We start from the raw sequence: 8,731 nt of genomic DNA, 5'->3' as shown, positions 1-8,731 counted from the left end.
GTGCACAGTCCTCTGGCCCACTAAACTGCATAGCTACTTTAGTTAGTTAAAAATGCACGTCCCACTTTCCTTTAATTGCAAAAAGCATCAAAGCAGCTTACAAAGAAGTTCATAAAATGACTTAAAAATGCAATTTTTAAAAGTTCAATTACCTGAACAGCAGAATCAGGAGCAGGACAAAACAGTCAAATTTAACCTACATTGAAAGGTGCCTGAAGCAAAAAAATACATGAGGGAAATGGAGCCACAAGACAGAAGCCTCAGTAGAAAAGGACCCATCTCATGTTCCATGAGGTTTTGAAAGCAGCGCCTTCAACATTGGATGCAGGACAATCTGGGAGGAGGTAGTCCTTCAAGTGTCCTGGTCCCAAACTGTTTGGGCTTTATAGGTAAGAACAGGCATGCTGAATTTCATCCAGAAATTAACTTGAAGTCGATGCAAACGAAATAAAACTGGAGGCTAATTGTTCACAGAGCAGCCTCCCAAAATCAGTCCAGTGGCTGCAGGCTGTGTAATGAGTGGGTAACGTACAAATGATAGATTGGCTTGGAAAATTATCTGCTTTTCCAATTTTGCAGGAAAGCAATTTGCCTCTTTTCTGAGTCAAGCAAAGGTGAGCAGGAATGAGGTCAGCCATCCCTTGTAATAGCCATCTCTTTGAATTGGGTCCAAAAATGGACCAGAAGTCACTGCAGGTGATATAACAGTGGAGTTGCATGCTCAGAAAATCAACCGTGATCTAGATCCTGACATCAGCAGCTGACATTTATAAGACTCCTATGTGTGCGTTAGTAATTTATGACCTATTAATTGCCTGAAAAGAAGTGTGGGGAACTGAATTACTTTCAATATACAGAATTCAGCCTGATCCACCTGCTGGCAGTTGCTACCACTCACCTGCAACCGGGTTAGTAGCTGTTTACAAGCCTACATTACTCAGTCCTAGAGAAGTCTTCTCTATTCACATATTTCCTCAAATGTGCATGTGAACAAACTTATACCGTACATAAAACTGCAATCTCGTACATGTCTACAAAAATAAGTCCCATTGAGTTCAGTGATTATGCCAGGCTTAAGTGTGGATTGCAGTAGGATTGCAGCCTAGCCCACCTCTCGAGTGGGACGGAGTGTTATATTGCCAGTGGAAACTATGGTTACCTTTCACTTTTTTTTTTTAAATTTGTTGATAATTCCGTGAAAGTTCATGGATGGCATCATGTGACCAGTAAGAGGCAATTAACTTCCACTTCCTGTTCATTCCTCCTTGCTGTCTGGGCATTTGTATATATTCGCTGCCAGCAGACAGTCTGGGAAATAAAAGATTGGTTGCCTGTGGGTGGAAAACACAGAAGAGCCAGTTCAGACATTCAGGCTTGCACAGAACTCTCAAATCACTTTTGAATCCCACCTTTCTTCCAGAGAATTTGGGCTGATTTTATGTTGCAGGACTGCGGAAATGGATCTGACGTGGAAGGCCAGATCCTTGTATCTGCCCTTACCTAGGAGAAAATCCCACTGAACGCAACATGACTTACTCCTGAGTAGAGATACATGGGATCATGCTGCTATTGTATGCCACTTTTTAAATCCTGGAAATAACCATGTGAGTTAGGTTAAGCAAGGACAGATGTTGCCGAACTACAATTCCCAGCAGTCCCAGCAAAGTTCTCCGTTTCTTGCCTGGAACGTTACATTTTAAAGATCCAATTCTCCCTGGGTGTCAAGCTTACATTGCAAAACCTTTGGAGTGTGAGTTGCAGGAACCTATCGTCCAATGGCTGAAAAGAAGCCAGGGCCTGATTGGGTGTGTGGCTTGCTGCCTTGGGTCTTCCAGCTGCTCTTGCTGGAAGCCAGAGAAGAAAACTGGATGCTGGAGAATGTCCTCTGGGAACCTCTTTCCATAGTCATGGTGGATGACCCTGTCCTGATTATGACCCCGGGGGTCAGTTTCTTCCTCATGAGCAGACTGAACTGTTTTCTTTCCTCGTCCAGTTGTCGCAGCCTGCTCAGCTTCTGCTGTTCCAGTTTCTTTATAGTCTGGAAACGAACAGTGAAGGGAGGGAAAAGCTTGAAAGGAGTCATACAATCAACTAAGAATCCTCCTGTACTTCAGAAATCTGCCATGATTTTGTGCAGGTGGCAAAAGACAGCAGAGAGACTTCCAACGCTAGAATGCTGCGCTCAACAGATCTGGCCCTTACCCTAATGATCCTCGGATGAAGGGTGATATAGAAATTTAATAAACAACAACAAAAACATCTGCTGAGGGTGAGGGAAGGCAATGAAACTGGTCACCTTACCATTGTTAGGTCCTTCTGCTCCTTGAGAAACTTATTCTTAACCTGCTGGGGTGCTGTCAGCAAATCTGAAAGGCAGAGTGAATAGAAAGGGTCGTTCTTATATAGGAATGCCAGGCAGATCCTTGGATCAGCATCCATGGGTGTTTCTTTGATGTCCGTCTTTTGAAAGTGGTGGGGAAGCAACTCTCTCTCTCTCTTTCTCTCTCTCCTCACTTCTGGAATTACTGGGCCCTTGGCAGACACGCAGAAGAGACCTTGCTCTCAAATAGCGTGGGAGGTGGATGACAAGGATATCCTGCATCACTGGTTGAAGCTGGCTGGATATCTCCTCACCAGCCATGCACAACACCAGCTGCTAAACATTCACCCGGTCTTTGAGGGAGGTCAGGCAAGTGAAGCTTAACTTTTCCGCACAAAGCTCTGGTTATTTCAAGCTCCTTTTCAATCTCTCTTTTCGCCAACCTTGCTTTTAGAAAGGATATTATGGACAGAAAACACTTTCCAGTGCTGTCTTGAGTTGGCTATATCAGTTGCAGGCATAAAGTATAGTTTTGCTTCTGCTGTTGAGTTAGGAGGTGTATGCTATTAATATTTGTTTTTTTAAAAAAAAATTGAATGGGACTGAACTGTTTAAGATAAACCAGCAATATACTGTAGCTTTATATCACAGTTGAAGCACATTATTTTCTTCAAAGAATTCTGGGCACCGTAATTTATTTATGGTTTGTGTTGGTTAAAAGAATGGATTACATTGGATAATGCAGACATCCTGGATTTAGAAGGTCATGATTTAAAATTCAGCTGGCATGCATGTTTATGGTATGGGAAGGTAAAAACTTACAAAAGTTTTACAAACCATATTCTAAGGAAGAATTTGTATAGAGTTTGGGAGAAATATTAAAGTCTGCTGGAAAGGTAAACATCTTTATGGCTATCTCCTGTTGAGGCTATTGCAATAAAGAGAGTTAATATGGATAGATAGTGGGCAACTTACAGGGAATTGCTATACTTCACAGAGGGGGAACCCAAACTGAAATCAATGGAAAGTGTAAGGAGCCATGTTACAGGCTGGCTACAATATCATCAGTTATATGAAATGTTTAAAATAAACAGGAAAAATGTTTTTTTGGACCAAAGCTCACAATTTGAAAAACAACTCCTACAAAATAAAGAAAAACCTTTATCTAAAATGTACAATTTGTTATTAGAGTGGGAAACAAAAGACAAGCTTGTCAAAGCCTCTATGACACATTGGGCAATAGATATAGGACACAATATAGATTTTAATCTTTGGGGAAAAGTTTGGAAGAGTGATCTGAAATTTACAGCATGTTATTCCTTGAAGGAGAACTACCTGAAAATGATTTACAGATGGTCTCTAAATTCTAGTAGACTTGCTAAGATGTATAACACTGAATCAGATAAGTGTTAGAGATGTAATGAGACTGAGGGTACGTTCTACCATAAGTGGTGGACCTGTAAAAGGGTAAAAGAGTATTGGGAACTGAAAAAAATGTTTAAAAGAACTCCCCCCCCCAAAAAAAAACAACCCGTCGTTTTTGTTGGGGATAACTCAGATGGAAATTCCCAGGTGTCTGAAAAGGTAATTTATGTATGCCACTACTGCGGCTCGTGCTTTGCTAGCCCAAAAATGGAAAACGAGTGAAGTCCTGACTTAAGAAGATTGGCAACTTAAACTGATGGAATATGTACAGCTTGCAGACTTAACATCTATATATATATTAATGTAGGCATTGCACATGCGGAGGTCACAGCCTTTCTCCGTAACTGCTGAACCATAATGTAACAAATTTGGCCACAACGTACCTTGCCCATCAGGGAGGGATCTGGCATATTCCCCCCCCCAAAAAAACCACACCTTTCACACCTAAAATAATGATTAAATACAAAAAAAGTGGCGCCCAAATTAGACGTTACCACCAGAAGCTCTGAAGACTCCAGCAGCTGCGCTGCCTGATGACATCACAAAATTCCACAGCAACCAACAAAAAACAGTCCTTTTGCAGCAACAAGGCCCAGCTTTTTCAATAGGCCACAGCATTGCCAAGCAGGGAAAAACTAACAGAATAATGAAGGGCCTTTCACAAGGGGAGAGGGGGCACAGGGATGAGGCACAACAAAGGGAGGGGGGAAACACATAGCCATTGGGGGGGCCCTGAGTCAGCCAAAGCAGTGGGGGGGGTGTTGAGACAGGGAAAAATGAGTAGCCCGACCGCCAAAACGGCCATTCCACCTCCAAAGCCCAAAGCCTCTCCCGGTGGCTGCATTATTAAATGCCTGGCAGCATTAGGTAGTCATTCATCATTTCCCCTAACATGCACTTGTGGGCACAGCGAGGGGTTTTTGCTTTTTAATTTAGTGGGCGTTGTGTCACATGCGAGGCTACGGTGGCCATTTTAAGTAAGGGCAATTGTGCCCCTTTTAACCTAGGCTTTATACTATGACTGATTGCCAGCCTCTGCGTCTTTAAAAAAACACAGCAACCATGAGAGTTAAACTACCGTGAGAGTTAAACTACAGTGCTCATAATTCTTTGAGAGAAATGATGTGTTTCAAATGAGCTTTAAAGTTATAGTGTGTACACAGCTCCAGACCTGCTTAGCTTTAGCTCCATGTGTCTTCAGACCATTTCCATGTATATGGAATAGTCCTATTTAGCAGAGGTTTTAAGGAGCATTGTGGGCTCTGCTCCATTAAAGTTGCTGCCATAATAAGTTCTAAGAATGCTTAGTAAGAACCACTGGACACAGAAAACTTAATTCCAAGTAGACACACATGGAGTTGCACTGTTAATCCGTTAGTGTTTAAGGTGCCATGAGATTGCTTGTTTGAGTCTACTTCTGGCAGTTCCTCAGTGACATCCTCTGCTCAGAAAAGGAGAATGTGGGCCTATCTTTAAAGAGAACAGTGAGGAAAAAAAGTGTATTTTTGTAAATATATGTTGTATGGAGTTGTGTGTGTACGGTAGCTTCATTGGTGTCACGGTGACATTACAGAGGAATTTGTACTGTGCTTGGGGTCCTGATTATAAATCAACACCTGCATATTACGGACTCACAGGGCGTAAGCATTGCATGGGGTCACCACGGTGTTATGGTCGAACAGGTACAGACACATCTTGGTAAGAAATGAGGACTGTAAAGTGAGAAATCCATGGTTTGTTTTTCTTCAACTTTTCAGGGAAAGTAATCAGGTTCAATTACAGAATGAGGAGCTACAGTGAGGCATAATAGTAGTAGTAGTAGTAGTAGTAGTAGTTGTTGTTGTTGTTATGTTTATTTCTTTATACCCCACCTTTTTCCCTGACAGGGACTCAAGATAAAAATAATAACAGATAAAAATAATAACAGCTAAAAACAAATGGGATGTAACTAAGGTGTGTGTCACTGTGGCCAAATCAGGCATCTCAAGGAGCAGGCACAGCTGGCACCCTAGCTTTAACTGTGAAAATGCACTTGTGGCCACTGCAGAGACCTGGGCATCCAGGCTCAGGGCTGAGTCCAGGAGCATGCCCAAACTGCAAACTTGTGTCTTCAAGGGGAGTGTTACCCCATTCAGCACAGCTGAATTTCTGCTCCCTGTTCTGCCTTCCAACTGACCAAGAGCATCTGTTCTTGTCTGGATTAAGTTTCAGTTTGTTCACCCTCATCCAGTCCATTACCAATGACAGACATCAGTATAGAACCAAGACAGCTTCATTAGATTTAGGTGGAAAGGAGAAAAAGCACTGGGTGTTATCAGCATGCTAGTGACATCAAACACCAAAATTTCAGACCACCTTTTCCAGCAGTTTGATGTAAATGTTATATAACATGGCAGACAGAACAGAACTCTGAGGGACCCCGCAGACCAACGGCCAAGATGTCAAACAGGAGCCCCTCAGCACTACCTTCTGGGTGTGCCCTGCCAGAAAGGAATGGAGCCATGGTAAAACTGTGCTTCCAAGTTCCATCCCAGCAAGGTGACCCAGACGGACAGCCAACAGGGACACACACATTCAGTCCCGTCCCCAGTGTAAGACATCTACCAAGGCGACCAGTCATCTTTGTCCCATAACCAGGCCTGAAACCATATTGAAATGGATCTAGATCAGGCATCCCCAAACTTCGGCCCTCCAGATGTTTTGGCCTACAACTCCCATGATCCCTAGCTAACAGGACCAGTGGTTGGGGAAGATGGGAATTGTAGTCCAAAACATCTGGAGGGCCGATGTTTGGGGATGCCTGATCTAGATTATCCCTTTCCTCCAGAAACCCTGGAGATGCCACCACATGTTCCAGTCCTTGCTCAAGAATGGGATATTAGAGACTGGTCAAAAATTATCCAATATGGTGGGATCCAGGGAGGGCTTTAAAAAGAAGTCTTATAACTGCCTCTTTTGGGCCTGCTGGAACTGTGCCTTGTTGTAAGGAGGCACTGACCACTTGCCTTCACCCACTCAGTCAGTCCCCTGCTGGCCATTTCGATGAGCCAGGAAGGACAAGGATCTAGCACACATGTGGTAGCTCTCACATTTTCAAGGATCCTGTTCACATTGAAAATGTAAAAATATCCATTAACAACAGACAAGCAAAGGCCAAAGTTACATCCACCAGACTTGTATCAATTATAGTGTCCAAGTCAGAATGGATCTGAATAATTTTGTCAGGGAAGTGCTGAGCAAAGAGTTCACAGCGGGCCATTGAGTGGTCTAACTCTCCTTGTGTGGGTCAGAGTGTAAAAGACAGCTCCTCACTGATACAAAGGAGGCAGAGAAAAAAGATTTATTTGCTCCCTGCACTGCCACAGAGTAGGGCTTCAAAGAGGCTCGAGGCTGTATCCTGCGCTTGGTCAGACTCATTTCATCACAGAGAACCAGGGGACACTCAGAAGCAATCATATCCACTGGCCGGGTCATTTATCTGTTCCAGAAGTCCACCAGGGCTTTGATGGTTGCTTGACAAGGTGACAGGAAACTCCTCAAGAGCCACCAGGAATCCATTCGGATCCATCAGTCTCCTGGGGCAGACCATCTTAATTGGTTGGCCCCACACTTGCAGAGGCTCTGAGTTCCAAGCAGTCTAATACCTGGCAACCCAGGTATATAGCTAGAATGTATCCCACAGTTTGTGGGAATATTTAGGAGCGATAATAGCAAGTACTTCTTACTGTAGCGCGTGGTAAAACTATGGAACTTGCTCCCACAGGCGGCAGTGATGGCCACCAACCTAGATGGCTTTAAATGAAGACTAGACAAATTTAAGGAGGCTATTAGGGGAGAGTGTTATTGTGCTCAGATCTTGTTTGTTTGTTTCCCACGGGCATCTGGTTGGCCATTGCGATAACAGGATGATGGACCAGGTGGGCCACTGGCATGTTCCCTCTGGTTTTTGGATCAATAAAGGTAGCAGCATGGCCAAGAACATGGGTAGGCAAACTAAGGCCTGGGGGCCGAATCCAGCCCAATTGCCTTCTAAATCCGGCCCCAGATGGTCTGGGAATTGGAATGTTTTTACATGAGTAGAATGTGTGCTTTCAAGGGCGTACCCACCATTCGGCAAGTTAGGGCAGCTGCCCTACTCTAGAAGCAGGGCTGGTGGGCAGAGGCGGAGCACAGCCCGGCGGAGCGCGAGTTCGCCATTCCCGCCGCACCGCGCCGCACCCTCCCTCCAGCTCCCCGGCGCGCCCTCAGGCAAGGCCAAGCGCGGCGGGGAACCAGGGAGCGCGGCGCGGCGGGCGGGAACGCTGAACTCGCGCTCCGCTGGGCTGGGCTCCGCCTCCGCCCACCAGCCCTGCTTCTAGGGAGGGGCACAGCCCGGCGGAGCGCGAGTTCGCTGTTCCCGCCCACTTTGTGGCCCCTCCCCTTCCGTGCCTTGGCCCCTCCCCTTGCCCCCCCCCTAGTTTTGATCCTGGGTACGCCCATGTGTGCTTTTATTTAAAATGCATCTCTGGGTTATTTGTGGGGCATAGGAATTCGTTCAAATATATTTTTTCAAAATATAGTCTGGCCCCCCACAAGGTCTGAGGGACAGTGGACTGGCCCCCTGCTGAAAAAGTTTGCTGACTCCTGGCCAAGAAGATGCCAGTGTGGTTAATTAGAAGAGCCAGCCTTCCTTCTCCTTAGCCTCAGCATTGGACGTGTGGAACGGAGGAGGATGGGGACCTTCCTAGAACTTGTGGGCTCTCCCTCCAGTTGCTATTGGTCTCTCTTGCCTTCCATGCTACCAATTCCAATAGATACCAACCACTACCTAAGAACCTTAGGATGCTGGCTGCCACACTGGGGCTCTGAAGTGGGGACCGTGGCACACCCTCCAAGCTGTGGCTCCCACTCACCCAACAAAACATGGGAACTATAGTTTTTTGAGGGGCTCTGATTTTACAGAGCTACAGTTTCCAACACTATAATTATAGCTCCCAAGATACTCCG

The 8,731-nt window shown here is 45.1% G+C and overlaps 1 long non-coding RNA gene across 1 annotated transcript; it reads right to left on the bottom strand.

Annotated features, from left to right (window-relative positions):
• Window positions 1-43: 43 nt before the first annotated feature.
• Window positions 44-2,524, bottom strand: LOC148683067 (uncharacterized). Its single transcript, XR_015947386.1, has 3 exons — window positions 2,302-2,524; window positions 1,732-2,038; window positions 44-1,331 (listed from the first exon to the last, which is right to left on the bottom strand). It is a non-coding gene; the product is annotated as an uncharacterized LOC148683067 (long non-coding RNA).
• Between the last annotated feature and the right edge of the window lie 6,207 nt (window positions 2,525-8,731).

The sequence above is a fragment of the Zootoca vivipara genome, chromosome 16, assembly GCF_965207765.1.
Source record: "Zootoca vivipara chromosome 16, rZooViv2.hap1.1, whole genome shotgun sequence".
In the NCBI taxonomy this organism is placed as follows: Eukaryota; Metazoa; Chordata; class Lepidosauria; order Squamata; family Lacertidae; genus Zootoca; species Zootoca vivipara.
This window is presented reverse-complemented; position numbering and strand designations above follow the sequence as displayed.